The 14,818-nt window shown below is 41.5% G+C and overlaps 1 long non-coding RNA gene across 1 annotated transcript in view; it reads right to left on the bottom strand.

Annotated features, from left to right (window-relative positions):
- Positions 1–14,457, bottom strand: part of LOC139138646 (uncharacterized) — a 59,889-nt gene extending 45,432 nt beyond the window's left edge. Inside the window, exon 1 of the long non-coding RNA XR_011553652.1 lies at positions 13,729–14,457. This is a non-coding gene — a long non-coding RNA (uncharacterized lncRNA). The remainder of the gene's footprint in view (positions 1–13,728) is intronic.
- Positions 14,458–14,818: the final 361 nt, after the last annotated feature.

The raw sequence follows: 14,818 nt of genomic DNA, 5'->3' as shown, positions 1-14,818 counted from the left end.
GTCACACGAGGAGTAGCCGTCGATGCAGCGTAACTTGCGCATGATTAGGGACGTGTGCCGGACACAACTACACGCGTTATCGTATATTTTTAAGTGACAAATTTCTGTTCGCATTACATCATGACTGGATCATACATAGAAATGCTAAAAAGTACAATATTGTCATTATTTTGAATTGCACCACATTTGGCCTCTAAGCTATTCTAAAGACAGTAATCCAAAGAAAAAAATGACAACGTCAGTTGCCGATTATTTTGCAGTCACGTGATTCAAGCCCCCCCCCCCCAACATGTATTTCTAAATAGGGGAGAACATAAACTTTAATAACATATTTATTTCAGAATGTCCTATTCATAAAACTTTAACTTGTGTTATTTTCAACCAGTTTACGTCACATAAAATAAATAATAAATTGATGATATAAACGAAATTATAAATACGAAAATAACAAATTACACAATGGTACGTGAAAAGAAGCTTAGTCAAGCCATAAAATTTGCAAGTAAAAGGCTGTGATGGCGTACGATTTTCAGGGTACTTTAAAAGGAGAAGAAGTAGTCATGTGTAATAGACAGGGGTGGTACAGTGTCGACAAATAACATACAGCAATTACGTTGAGAGATAGAGAAAGACCTAAACCAATTAACAAGGGCGTTACTGACGTCTACGGCGTTGAACACTTGGATTAACCAAACGCTGTTCGATTTTTTCTGCCGAGGCATATCAGTCGGGACGCGACGACACTGCCTTGCTGCACTGAGCGAAATCTCGTTGAAACTCGACACTATTCACCCTCGCATCTTGCAAAAAAGAATGTATAAATTGTTTAGCGGGGGAGGCACTGCAAGGAAGTCGTTCCTGACCTTTGAGGATTACGAAAGCTTGGCAAGGTTGATGCTACCGAAGTTAATTGGAACACTGGCTTGTCTAAAGCACTGATTTCACTCGTCTATACTATGGTCCTTTCGCAGTAAACAGACGGGATCCCTTACTCCTTGTTGTCGTCTTCAAATCCTTAGTATTCCGCTGAAACGCGACTGAAATTTCGGTACAGGTCTGATGTCCTCGGCTGCAAATAAGACATTGATCAAACTAGTATATGTAGGGGTCAGCCCGAGGGCGAGAAGGCTTAGCTAGCGGTAGGAAAACTGTAGAAGATATAGAGAGCGTGGAACACGAGAATTCTATTTTTGTGCGATTCTGCTGTGTCTTTTAAGTTAATTTCGCACTATTTTCACCTACTTTTCCAGTAAGCTTATTTTCCATATTACTTATAGAGAAAATTATGGCTCTTCCTATATCATATAATATGATTCAAACTCAGGCGAGAGAAATCTAATACACGGAGTAGTACGGTGTCTATACGTTCTTCCTTTAAAATTTTGCAAGACATATATCTGGAAGTATGAATGTAGGAAAAGACATGAGAATATAAAATACAGTCTGAGAGAATGCGACCTTTTTGTCAAAATCTAAGTAAATCGCTAAATTAGGACAATGATTGCCGCAGATGACCCGAGAGACAATAATGTCCCATTTGTATGACAGAAACGTGTTATCTGAAAATTTGCCGTTATCATGGTTTTGTCTGGAAAGCAGCAGACGATATGCAAATTAGACTTCGGGAATCCCGCGAGGCAGCGACATTATTTGGCTTGGGGAATCGCAATTTCTGACGATAGACTTTAATATGTAAGTTAGCTTGCCTTGCCTTTCAGATTTTATCAAATATATTCTACAGAAAATGGTTTACTATTTACCTTACTTTGTCAAATCAAATTCAATTCTCTGTTTCCAGATTGGCAGTAATTTTTTTTATCTGTGAAAGAAACTCGTTCATATATTGTTGGCAGCCATTCGGTTTGTCAATGATTTCACATGTTCACAACAGTGGAAAATCTCCTCTCTTAGTTAAACATGAACAAGAATTTATATACACGCAAATCGAGACAATAATAAGAGAAAAACCCCGCGGCAGTTTTTGAAACACGTCAACACGGCCTTGACTCAAGACTACGCTTAAAATATGTCTCTCGCGCGCATCAAGTTCATTCAAGTTTTTAACCACAGATACCGTGACGCACATCGTATAGAGAGACACGGTCTGCAGGCGGATGTTCTGTGTCTAAGTCTACGTGGAGAAAAGTGTACATTATCTTTTTCTTATGGGCTATTCCACAAAAAACAACAGACGACTGTTGGTTACTTTGTAGTGTGGCAATTTCATTCCATTGCCCGATATTCCATTCGACTGGCGCGGCGCCTCAGTATTGTGTACCCATCGCTTACGCACGTTTGCATCGTTTCAAAGAGACAGAGAAAAAAAAAAGCTCCTTTGGGTGTTATCATCCCTGCTTGTTTGCCAATGCTTTAACATGAATTAAAAGATAATGACAAATATATTGCAGTAACGCGGTATAAAATTCAATTTCTAGCCATTTTCATAGTAAGAACCCGCGTGTTTTATTCCTGGCATACACCTGATAAACATTGCCTGAGAGAGAGCCGACACACAGAGGAGTAATCTTATGTGATGAGCTCTTATGTTTATCCATCATATTAAAACACGGGTTTTTAATATTCAGCGTGTAAATTGACTCTCAATCAACATTATCTCTGACACGCTTCCATTTTCCTCGGCTCTTCGGCGGTATTAATATTCGGTTCAATATGGCGGAAACAATCTTGTCTCTAAGTTCATGCCGTATTGATTAGCAGCGATCCGTCCCTATTGCTTGCAACCCTTTTCTCCTGGCATGTCGGGAACGGACAGAAATTTGAACATCACCATATTCTTAGCCGTCCTGCTAAAACCATTTTGATTATGAATATTTCAATTTTTTCGCAGACAAGCTGAACAAGCCTTGTCACTTAGCGACACTAAGATACTTATTGCATTCGTCACTGAATAATTTTCGAGTTTGGTAATAAGACGACACGACAGATAAAAGATTTCGTTATCTTTTGCTTTCCTTTCAATATGCCGGAAGTATTTTTCGTGTCATCACACTCTCGTTGCTTTGTATTCAGAATTGCATTACACGAAGTATTACCTTCTCTTTGATTGGAAATAATTTTAGCGTGACAACACTGTTACTGGGTTAGCGTCGAAATCGGCAAAGCATTAATTATTAACTTTTCAGGGCCTTGCACCTTGCAAATTTATCAAAGAGGTTCGGCTTGCGGCTCATCGTCCATGTAGCCGACACGAACACGAAGTGTCTGTTACCGGCTACCAAAAACTATGAAAAATAGTAAAGAATGAGCTACAAAATCACTATCAGTTTTAAGTTGCAGGTAGAATAAGTCTGTGCCTTTGTAAAAAAAAATATAAAAATAGTAGAAAGTGAAGAACCAGCTGAAAGTTAGTTGAGGAGACCTTGACCGCATATCATTTGCATCTCATTGTCGGCTACATGGACTGTGTGCCCGGCTTGCCGTCTCTTCGTAAATCAGCACTTAGTCACCTACATTTTTTTTGAATTATTGTTTCAAAATGATTGCCAACAAAAAAAAGCAACTGACCGCCGGAGTCAAGGCGAAAGTCTGACGAGAAGAAAAATAGGTTACACCGGATGAGTGAACCGGGATATAGGTTTCGTTTAACTTTTTGCTTCATATGGGCGATAAAAAAGCATTTACTGAATTATTGAGATGTGTTTTGAATCAGTGGGTCGTAAAATTCAAGGTTATTTTCTTTGAAATATCGTCCTGTCCATTTCCCTAGGAGGCTACCGCCGCGATTAGCGTGACGTAGTGCACACAAAGCTGGAGGGCGGCCAACACAACCAAAAGCATCGGCGGCAAAGAGAAAAGCAAAGCCATTACTTGACCGTGAAAAAGAAGCCGCGACAGATTGGCTACAGATGAACAGATAATCACAGTCATCCTTTAAGAATGGAAGAGAGAAAACATACTTGAAGATGGGCCAGTCGCAATTATAGGTGGGTTGAAAGGTCAAGCCACTCCAGCTAAAATAAATCTGTATTTTTATCGTTTGGAAAAAAACAGCGGTGTTGTAGTATGTTCAGTAAGGAGAGGGCGACGTCAATCTCGGGAGCCCTTCAACATTGGCGAATCAATCTGAAATCGGCCGATAAAATTTTACAGATTAACGACAAGATACATAAGATGGGTGTGAAACGAAAGATAGCCGCCCTATTGAAATTATCGTAGTTGAGAGTTCACCTCACGATGAGAGAAGGAGTCGAGGGGAGTGGAATCACTTCACGGCGAAAAGACAGGTCAGAGGAGAGATAGCTGTGGGTTCTCCATAAATTGACGTAGAAACGACACTAGTATACTGACTAGACTCGAGTTGAAGGAGAAGATAAGGAGCTACAAAGTCTGACCTTGAAGATGTGTTATCGGGGGAGAGGCGACACTAAGGTATCGAACGTGACTGCACATTAAGTATACCATATGACAAAACCAGCCATCTAAGTATTCGGTTCAGACTTTAAAATTACTTATGCGTGGAAATCTGATCTCAACCTGGCTTCTATGGTTACCCTGTACCTTCATGTAAAAAAAATCAACTAAATTTGAAAATGTTTCATGGAAGACAATGGATTGCGCCGGACACTCTTTGCTCGGGGATGATTTGTGAATGAATCGAACAGGAATGTCTGGATTTATCACTCCAGGTCCAGTTCGCGTTCTCGTCGGCTGCTGTCGACGTCTGTTGCAACGGTGCTTATCTTGATCTGGTTTACACAATAACCTGTACCTCAGCTCAGCTCAGACAACGCGGGCTCGACTCGACGTTGCTGTGACGGCGAACGTAAATGTGTTTAGGCATCGTGAACGTTTTTTTGAGGCAGATAAAACCGATGTTTTAAGGGGTTTGGAAAATCGCTGGTGATATGTTTTGATCATTCTATTTGTTATATCATCAGTAGACCTCCCCTAAACAATGCTAGGTTGGGTTTGTTTCCAAGGCTAGGGGCCGACAGACACAGATTCCTGATGTTATCAGTGTTATGGGGAACCTCTGTTGTCAGGCTGTAAGACACCTACGTCATCACACACGTGTAACGGTGCCGCATTGAAGTCTCTTTTTGGCTTCTTTTAAGATACACACTGATGACATAGACAGAAAAGGGCGGGAACAGACGTAAACTGACAAGTACATACTTCAGCAGAAAGAGATGGACAGACGGAGACAAAAACTGAAACATTTTCGAAACAAAAACGCGCATACGGCGGATTCCTAGATGAGGGGCAGAGATATACAGACGGAATAGTCAAGTAATGAATATGGCATATTGGCAAACAGAGTGGCCCATAAACAACTATAAACTCAACAGCGACAAATGAAGTGAAGATGTAAGAGCAAACATAAGACTGGTGGTTCAGCTAGATAGAAAAATACATGGATATATGGCGGAAAATGAAGATAGTGAGAGATGGGAGGGCGCGGAAAGGCGAGGGGCAAAAAAGACGGAGGATAGAGAAAGGAGTGTGATTACTATCATTAAATTGCTACCTGCCACGTTTGTAACGCGCATCGATAGTGCATTAATCAACTCAAAATCAATGGTGCGCAATAAATGTGCAATACATCGCGCGTTGGCAATTATTTACCCTATAGAGAGAAGTAACGAAAACTGATGGAAATTGTACTTTTTTTAATGTTGCAAAACAAACACTCGTCGTCATGATAAAAAAGATGTCAATTAGGTAGGAGCCCTCTAAAACTGTCAGCTCGGATGTAATTGTAGGAGTCTTGCCACGAACGCGAGATAAAACGTCACTGAGACTTGCTGTTTACGTGTTGTCGACGTACAGACGTGGCAATTGGAGAAAATTGTAGACTTCAAAACGCAAAAAAGTATGAAAGGTTATTAAAACTTAATGTTTAAAAATATAAATTTAAAATGGCGGTAAAATGCGTAGAAATCAGACTAAATGATATCAATGAAATGTAGGCAGACATCAACCCGCATTTTCTTTCTGGGGCGCGGAGTGAGACAAAAACTATTAAGGTGTCTTGTCATCATGTAATGACTGAAATATGGTCCAACATTTCTCGGTCTATCGTTGCCGGGTTTTTTTTTATTATTTTTTACGCTGAAGAAATCCGAAAATTCTTACGAGTTGAGTCGTGTGAAAAAATACGAAAGCTAAAATTCCACTAAAGCTGTCCGCAATGCAGTATGTCGTCAGACTGAACGAGCAATAAAACGCGTTGGTTAATAATTGAATACGAAAATGCATCGCATGACCTTCACTTATTTTCCTCTTCTGAGGGTGATTATTGTCAAGAGAGAGTTGATAAAAACCTGTGAGGTGGCGAAAGTACTTCGCAATTCCCAAAGTCTGCTCTAGTATCGAAAACACACGGGCGGGGAAAGAAAATTGACATGCGGTTCAATATGGAAAGAAATATTTTTTCATTACAAGGAACACGTCCAAGGCAATTCATCTGGCGCTGCAAATTAAAATCGATGCCTTCGCTTCTAACATTATTGAAAAATCGCTCATAAAACCATTTTAGAGCCGTTTTATCAGAAAATACTATGCAAACTGGGAGAATCCTAAACCCTCGTATGGAACTCGCTAATAGATAAACAAACAGCGGTGCGGTTGTTTGCACTGATCAATGTTTTAAGCGGCATCTGTCAGTCAATTTTCTTTTTTTTCTTAAAAGGGCAGCTCTTCTTTTCTATCAATATCTTGACAGCAGTAAACTGTTCAATAACCTACAATACTATTGTGTCCACGCCACATATAATCAACGAACACTCCTTACCATTGAACCAATCAGAGAGAGAGAGAGAGAGAGAGAGAGAGAGAGAGAGAGAGAGAGAGAGAGAGAGAGAGAGAGAGAGAGAGAGAGAGAGAGAGAGAGAGAGAGAGAGAGAGAGAGAGAGAGAAGACAGACAGACAGACAGACAGACAGACAGACAGACAGACAGACAGACAGACAGACAGACAGACAGACAGACAGACAGACAGACAGAGACAGAAACAGAAACAGAGAGACAGAGAGACAGAGACAGAGAAAGGGGGATTTGGCATGATTCTCTTAGCTATTCACATTGGGGATGATTTCACAGACCAAGTTAGTGTTACATTTCAAAGTCGATGGAACGGTATATAAACTAGTGATGTCAGCTTGTTTACTGAGTTCAATGTCTGTAGCTTTTTGAGTCCATGTCAATATGAGTACCTGGTGGCAACTTAAAAAGGACTGTCCATGTTTATTTTACCGAGACAGTACATGATTTCGCTATTGAGTCGAGCAAACACTATTTCTCGAAAATGTCACATAAACGTGTTCCGTTTACTCAAAACCAATATAGACGTGCGATATAAAAATATTGGATTCCCCGGCCAATAATCTGATTATAAGTGAACGTTTTCTGCCCTAAAAATTAATCTCGATGTTTCTACACTTAGGAAATACCTGAATGCATCACATTTTAAGTAATTACCATGGGAACAGATGCCAAGCCGTGGATAGCCTATCAATAATGGCGACTCACCCAGCGAGTCATTCTTTGACCTTCTGCTGGTTAATTTGGCTCGCCCTTTCCTCGAAAGTTCATTAAATCAGTGTAAATGCACTATGAATTTTTTTTTGGCGTCTAAAAGTGTATTCTTCGATCCTCAATGAGATGTTGTTCGTCATTTCTAAACTTGAAAATGACTTCGCAGATCGGACTCGCCTTTGACAGTCGATTACAGGCAGTTAATTCGTGAGCAACTGGAAATTGTCGCTTTGTTTTAGAATTAATCTTCTCACATAATTTACAGTCAGAAAATGACGAGCATTCTGGCTCAGTTTACACTCGCCTAGTAGCCTAAATCTTGAATGCAGGGGTATAATTACATGTCATGTTCGGCGAAAATTTAATTATATCACAGAAAAGATGAGGTTTTAGAAGGACATCCCCCTTTTCCATTAACCTATTGTGTGCACAAGAAAAAAAGTCCAAGAAATCTTGTGCTTACATGTGATGAGGACAAAACGATATAATATGAACGATAGACAAAGGATTTGATATGAATAGGGAGGGGCAATCAAAGCGGAAGTGACAAAAACAATTGATTGTATCTGCGCATATTTTGGTATTCATTGAACGGTGAAAATTTCTGACTTCAACGTTGGGAGTGAAATGAGGCTGATTGATCGGGTAGAGAACATATGCTTTTGACGTTTTGTCTACCGCGTCGACGCTGACGACATCTCATTGTCGCTTGCCAGTCTATTCTCGGATTTTCTCGTTTTTCCCTGTCTGCCCTGCTGGGTCTTTCACCGCGCTTTTTATCGACTCCGCCCGTTCAATGCGTTGTCGGTCTAACTTTGAAATGTCATTCAAAAAAGCGCCGACGATTTGCGGATCCATTCTGGAATGACAATTTGTCTATTTATGTATATTTTGTTACATCGGAGACCGTTAGACTGAATTGGGAAAAAAAAAAGATAATGTATAAACTATCTTTTAAGATGAGACTTTGAAGTGTCGTCAATGAGTAAGCGCAAGTTCAGTTGCTGTAAAAGGGTGAATACTGTCATTACGTCGTATTGTACAGACATCTGCACCCACCATTAACAGGAAATTCGACGCATCCTGACTGAACTACATCGTACCATTTTGACAAATCTATCCTACTTTTTTGAGATCTTTGATCGTTCTGACAATACTCCGATGCTGATTAGTCTAGCCTCTGCCCAAAGCCAATTTTCAAACTTTTTTTTTCAAAGATGCCTGATGTTAGCTACATGTAAAATACGCTGAATACGTGTAGGCGACTGGCTCTTCTTTGATATGGCTTCCGAAGATTGGGTTCCAACATAATTCCCAACTGTCACACAGACATTGAAGGCCAAGAAAGCGTTCGACAAGTATACTTTCTAAAGAGCTATATTAAACGTCAGGAAGAGACTTATTTTACTGAAAATTGCCTGACTTACATTATTCACCGCTAAAAAAGATTTGTAGACTATAGAAGAACTTGCAAGTACCTGTCAGTCACGTGATCATGTCAATCGGTTCATATACACTTTGATTCTGCATTTTGGATGGGAAAAATATTGCACAGCTAACTCTGCAGATTTGAGAATCCCTAAAAAACCTCACAATCAGTAAAAAAAAACCACGGTCAACGCATTTTAGTAATAGGCGTTGAGTAGTCACTTATTGGGCAAAGTAAGGCTTCCAAACTCAAGTGTCCATTATAACTGACCTAGCTTTCCTAAGGGACCGGAGCACACAAGGCAGCTATCTCAAGCAGTGATGCCAAAACCGAAAATATGGGGAAGCTGTTCTGTGCAATTCCCAGCGACAGTTGTTTATCATCAGGCTGTATATCGGTTTGCATGGAGCTGGTTATCAAAAATCGACATCCAAACTCGGGTACACACTTTTATACCGACGACAAATTTCGCATGCCGTGGTGATATTTGTGGCCATACAGGCGTTATCGTTCTGTCTGTGTGTGCTTATATCACCGTTGTTTATTAACGATGTTGGTAAAACAATGAAATACTATTTTCATTCAAGGTTCATTCAAGACTGGACTCGAGTAAAAATATCAGTGCTTTTAGTTGAAAGTAAACTTGTAGGTCGCGGGCTGCGTGAATATTACGAGAAATAAATATCCTTTTCTCCGGGAAAGGTCTAAGGCTTTTCACTCATTATAAAATCGAAAAAGCGTGTCTTATTTTCTTTCCTTTTCCCCTTTATACTTTCGATGAACTGTCTTAAATTTCGTGTTCGGCTGCTCGGCTGCTCCGCCATTGTCTTCGACGGTATTTGATTTCGTCGCCAATAAGACAGCTGCTTCACGTGATTGGAGCAAGGTAACACTATAGTCGAACTCTATAAAATGCACTTTTCAATGAATTCGCGTTCCAACTCGGAAGAGGTATTGACTTTTTAAGCCGTCAGTTGTGTGAGGCAGGTTTCGGGATGAGGCGACCCCTTTTTCCTCGGTATGTCTCTGAGTAGCCTTTTTGTGCGAGCGGTTAGAATGCTTTTGTTTCTAATGGAAAATGGGAAAGAGCGAGGCGAGTGAAGAAATATAGCGGGCTGCGGAGCACGGCGCATTTTGTGTGCTCTCCGATTTACGTCCTTTGTAGGCACATGGGACCTCGCTCGCTGCCCTGACAAGATTTTTGGCGCCCACCAATATACAATTCGATAATGCGATTTGAGTCAATTTTCGTGCACGCTAATGAAATTTGACAATAAGCGAACGTTGTGTACGATGCGATAAGTATATCTGAAGCAGATACGCGGATTTTAACCCAGTGGACGTACACCCAAACGAGTACACATATATACACATACAACATACCATAAAATCAAGTGCAAACTACACAGAAATGAAATACAAACCCTGCGCCTAAAACGCACTCTTTTTTAGAAAATTTGATTGTAGAGCAGAAGGGTGGAGTGTATTCTGACGAACAAAATGGTAAATCTAATAACGAAAACGTGGTTCGTCGGTGACGTCACCCAATTGTTTTCCGCTCTTGTAATTGACAGATTGTAGGGTGTGATAGAGACGGCGGGGACGGTGAGCAGTTACCTTCATAGTAGAATGAAATGGCATAATAGGTAGGTGATATTCGAATTAAAACAAAGAAATGCCCATTATTATGAGGGCACTGAGGAGATTAATATCTGTCGTTTGATCAACATAGTCTATTGCGAAATATCAATGATGTTTAACACAGTAGGTCTATACCCACCGCACACATCTTCCTCTCAAACGTTGTTTGCATTTAAACTCTTTTTGTTTTATGTTCACTTCCCATATTTTATGGCAGGTAGACCGTATTACCAAGCCGATGCAAATTGCATGTGTTGAAGATATATATGGCTCGAGGGGTGTCGCACGAAACAGATTTGCAGCCCAGCCGTAAAACATGTCTAGCCCGGTATGTGAGTCACCCTCCGCGTCACTCGATTAAATATTTAGCGATTCCTGAAAGTTCGACGCTCAGTCAGTGAATTTCAGGTTTTACATGTCACAGGACAATTCTGCTCTGTAGGGTACACACGTAAATAATGATGTGCATCTTGTATGAAATGTAAACAGTTTCGACTCAAACGACGAAAAAATAACTAGTGATTGTACCATCTAAAAAGAAAACGGTGACGGAAAATTTTAAATCATTTCATGTTTTCAATGTTGATGTTGTTCTGCTCAGACGTTGACATGATGGCGAGATTCGGATAATGTGATCGAGTGTAGTTCCGGGCCTATGGCCTACACATAAAAAAGAGACTGTATTTTCAGACTGTGAATCCTGCAACAGTTTCACCTGACAGCTGAAAGGAACAGTCACGTGACGTGTTTCTGACTTGACGGAAGGGGACGTTCACTAAGGCTCCTCATCGTGTGATTGTCTGTCTAAACACTGCCGTAATGAAGATTATGACTAGTATATTTTCGTAAATGCATAAATTTTAGCTGGAATGAAGGAGAAAGAAAGAGACTCCCCGCCTGTATTGTCGTACACGTGAGTGTATGTCTGTTGTTACTACGGTTGTGAATCCGAGGTTTGCTATACAACACTGCAGGTGGCAAGCACTGTTTAAGCCAGCCCTAAGCATGCAACGGAAAATCCCTAAGCGCAGTTATTAAGCCTTCTACTTCACACTGCATGATACATAAACTACATGTGATATCCCTTCACTTCGTCCCAGCACATTTTCCACTATGTCTGTATCCGTTCGCCTTACTCTCAGAGTGTCTGTTCGTCTGCCCGTGCATACGTCTCTCAGTCCCGCCGTCTATATATACACATTGTGATATTGACCTAATTCAAGAGGCCCCTTTCATTCACAAAGAAGACTCCACATGAGAGATTTAACAGAAATAACATTGTAAATACAACACGGACGGATTAGTTTCCTTATTTCCGAACTATATCAGATTCGGAGAAACAGTCTTTGCCATGACGGCCGGCTCATTTTCTTTATTACATTTACAGACATAGAGGCATCTAAGTTTTTCGATTGATTTCACAACAGTGGGCGCGGATTTTGGGCTCTTGGTCGATTAAAGTAGCGCAAACATCACATCTCCGTCAAGCCTCGCAGCAAGCGTCGTGCAAAAGTGAAATTTTTTTTGAAGCCAACATTTAAGCCGCGGTGCAGCACAGAAAGAGCCGTAGGGAAGATGAGATCGTGCACCATTTTTTTGAAATGAGAATGAACACTAAAACGAAAGGGGAAAACATGCACACGGATCAATCCTTACATTAAAGCCAACTATTTATTTGCTTGAGGAAAGGGTTTGTCAATAAATGACTACACGTGTACGTTAACTCACATACATATATAAATACAAAAATTGAAAAATCACACACAGGTATAGAGGAAATGTACATCAAAAAATCACTCCGGCATAGAAATAGGAGTTTGTATGGAAATGTACATGAAAAAATTTTCAGAGAAATTGATTAGGGAGTGTGTACGTTGGGTTCTGCACCGCATCGATTTTCTCTCTGATTTCTTTCCGTTGCAGATCACTGGTAAGACTTGTTCGATACGATCGGCAAAGCAAGGATTTCCGCTGAACCTTTGTGGAAGGTGCTGTTTCATGCATGGTGGCCGTTACGACTGCCAGGCCGCGCCGTCAAGGCATCATCTGTTGATCCGTCCGCAATCAGCGCGGCTGTGCATATCGGGGGGGGTCGACGCAGCCTCCGGGTCGTCGTTTTCGGCTCAGGTGTGGGGGTTGGTTTTCGCCGATCATGCCAATTGGTCGTGCCGAGTTGTTTCGAGCATCGAGTGAGCTACGTGTATTCTCAAGCAATAACATCACGAATGTATTATCAACCCGAGAATACGCGTGACTGACACGTGCATAGCCTGCTCTGTCCGTGTCTTCCAAAATCAGAGTCTTCTTCGATGTAAAAATAAGTGTTCACGTCTTCACTGGTGAACTAAGACGAGGAATCAACACAAAATCGAACGAAGTAGCATCTCAAGGTAGCGTTTTCAAGCATGCCCTTCTGTCAACATGTCGATCTCGCCTCTTTGCTGCTCATTCCTTGCTGTCACACAGATGACCCAAAAGATTCAGGATGGCGACCTTCTGGGAATCGATGGGCTCGGTGCAAGCGACTATACATTTTATATGCTAATTGCAGCGATGAATAAGGCAGATGACATCCCAACAAAAACTGAAAATCATTAATCGAGCATCGGATCATATGTACACGGCGGAGGAGGCTTGGTTGGCAGGGAAGAACGGCTCTCGATGACGAGGCGGAGTTCCCGACGGCTGTATCATCAGATACAGACAGTCAGTATGAAACACATAGCGTTGGGATACGCCGCGAATTAATCGATACCCGAGCGGGGTTTTTTTCAAAGAGACGCGAGGATAATGAAGACGAGAATGGAGCTGGGAGAAGCAAATCACGAAAAGATTGGGGGAAATTACGCGATTTGAAAATAAAATACACGAATATTGTTCGCATGCGATGTTAGTATTTGACAGGCGAGATCCAGATTTAATAGAAGATGAGTTGATAGCGATAAACGAGGAAAAAATGTCGTATTTGTATAGTTAACGTTGAAGCGAGACAAAAGCTTAGGGTGTTACCCATATGTTACGCGCTGTCATTACGTCAAATGAATGTGTCGGGGATATCCGCCACTTAAAATATATATTCAAGAAAGAAAACAAAGAAAGGGTGATGAAGAGAAATGGGGAACTAGGATGGGGGAAAATTAACCAAAATAGACAGTAACTTACAGTAAAGGTTTGCTGTCGGTTTCAACAGTCACTAATGTGGCTCCACACACAGTATTGCAGCGCTCACACAACAATGATGCGCTCTATACTATCATGTCGGTCGCCGCAACCATGACAACGGAGAGGAAAGAAAAGAGGTCTGGACAGAGAGATGATTAGGGTGACGATTTTCCTGATAGCTGGAATATGTTAGCGCGTATCTAGCCGTGATTGGATTTGAGAGAGAGAATGAAGGCTCGAAATTCAGACGCGTATTGAAGGATAATCGAATCTCCAGTCGCTGCCTCAGTCAACTAGTTGTCGAGCACATGTACAGCAGCAACAAATATTATTAGTGAAGCGTATCTATGTCAGGCCGCTTTCTCTCTCTCTCTCTCTCTCTTTCTCACTGTCTGTCTCTTCCTAGCGGTATCATTGTAGACGTCGCATCTCGCCAGAAACTGCGGAGCAGCACTCACACACCGCGTGGTTGACTGACTCGCTCACTGTTTCTCGTTCTATACTGTTGCGTGCGGTCTTCGCGCCCTGATCTGGATCACTCAGGTGGGCACAAGGGCGGGCTCTCCACTTCTGTCTGCCTACGTCTCGGTGTATCTGAACAGTGGCCACCGCAAGTGCACGCCAGCTAGCTCCCGCCCACTAGTACTGAACACGGCAAATGCATGTCTTTTCCCTTTAGTTATTAAGGCGTGTATTATGACATACACAGAGGGTCCCATTCATCAATTTGCCTACGTGCGATAGGACGCCACGGCCCAGCCTATGAGGTGACCGCCTGGCGATAATGTATGAATCGCTGCACCCAATCTGCTCACTCTCTTACCTGTGAGCGCGAATCATTCGTAATGAGGCGAGCAACGGTTAATCGAAACAATGGGACAATCTCATCTCATATTTGGATGAAAATAGCGTCCTAATTGGCTATCAGTGACATCAAGACATTATATACAGTTTACATTATTCCACCGATCCCGCAGGAAAAGTGAACTCCCAATAATTATACTTATGTCGGCGCCTTTTCTCCCGCGAGTAGTAAAATATTCGATGGATCCCCGAATCTACAGGCGGGTCATTAACCACCATTCGTCAC

Source organism: Ptychodera flava, chromosome 8, assembly GCF_041260155.1.
Source record: "Ptychodera flava strain L36383 chromosome 8, AS_Pfla_20210202, whole genome shotgun sequence".
Lineage (NCBI taxonomy): Eukaryota > Metazoa > Hemichordata > Enteropneusta > Ptychoderidae > Ptychodera > Ptychodera flava.
Note: the sequence above shows the minus strand (reverse complement) of the source record. Positions and strands in the feature narration are given on the sequence as shown.